This window comes from Sorghum bicolor, chromosome 4 (assembly GCF_000003195.3).
Source record: "Sorghum bicolor cultivar BTx623 chromosome 4, Sorghum_bicolor_NCBIv3, whole genome shotgun sequence".
NCBI lineage: Eukaryota > Viridiplantae > Streptophyta > Magnoliopsida > Poales > Poaceae > Sorghum > Sorghum bicolor.
Window position 1 is genome coordinate 57,980,153 of NC_012873.2, and position 1,292 is coordinate 57,981,444.

The following is a 1,292-nucleotide window of genomic DNA, read 5'->3' on the forward strand; positions in this document are numbered from 1 at the left end:
CGCTGCATGCCAAGATAATAGTTTTTCAGATAAGGGGGGACCTTCTCGATGTCTATCGACATAATACTAGACTCAGCTGATATCAGATGGGCCTCTGACTCCTTCTCTCTAATCGCATTTTCCTTCTTTTTCTGTTGCACACTCATCTTCATATGCTTCTTCTGAAGGTTGAAAAGATCCCTTTGAATTTTAATTTTTTCATCCTTCCTGCTGAGGATTTCAACCATTTGCTGGTCTTGCTTCTGTTCGGTCTTCTCTAATTTCTCCTGCAACCGCTGGAGGACTTCAACAGCTGTACTAGATGATGATGTCTCTGTGAAGCTCTTTGATCTACGCCTCTTCGCACTATCCCTACCCTCAGGTCGTGATGTGTCTGTATTCTGATTCCCAGATTCTGCATGGCCTTGAGTTGGAGGAGATGACATTCCATCAAGTGATGCAGAGTTGTTTAGCTCAAGAAACTTATTGCTCCATTTGGCCTCATTGCAAAGTTTTCTCCAGCAATGCATGATGGTAAAAGGTTCTGTCTTCTCGTACATTTTTACTGCATCATCTATCTGCAAATATAAATTATAATCAACTGATTACAAATTAAATATATGAAAATTAGAGAGATGGAGGACAACATGAATGAAAGTATACCCGATCCTGCTCACTTTTTCCGCTCTCATTCAACCTATCAATAGCTGCTTTGTGCCCACAGAACTTGTTCATCGCTTTCTGAATCAAAGCCCATCTATGTTGAACGGCAATCTGGCTACGGTTCGACCCTTCAGGCTTATGCTCATTGAAATAATCATGCATCCTCTTGTAATAGCCACCTGAAGTCTGATTCACACCTACATGTTATGCCACCATGTTATTTGGCCATCAAAGGGTAAAAAAATTCATAAAAGACATTGCAAACTATTACCAGTAATAGGGTCTTTGCTAATATTAAGAAATGCTGAACACACCACCAAATCCTCCTCTTTGGTGAATGCAGTTCCTCTCCTGGACACATTTTTCTTCTTTGCGGCCCTCTGTGATTTCAATGATGGAGGTTCTTGAGACCCATGGTTGTTGTCAGTGGAGAACCCCTGACTAGGTTGCCCAGTCATAGGTGGGTAGGGCATCTGGGAGGAACCATGCATGTTGGACTAGTGATGAAACAACTGTTAATTATCGATTTAATGAAATCTAAATACAACAAACCATCAGATGCGTGGCTACAATAAACCTAGCCTGAGGCTAGGTTTATTGCAGCCACGCATCTGATGGTTTGTTGACTGATGCCATCACCAATCACCTGC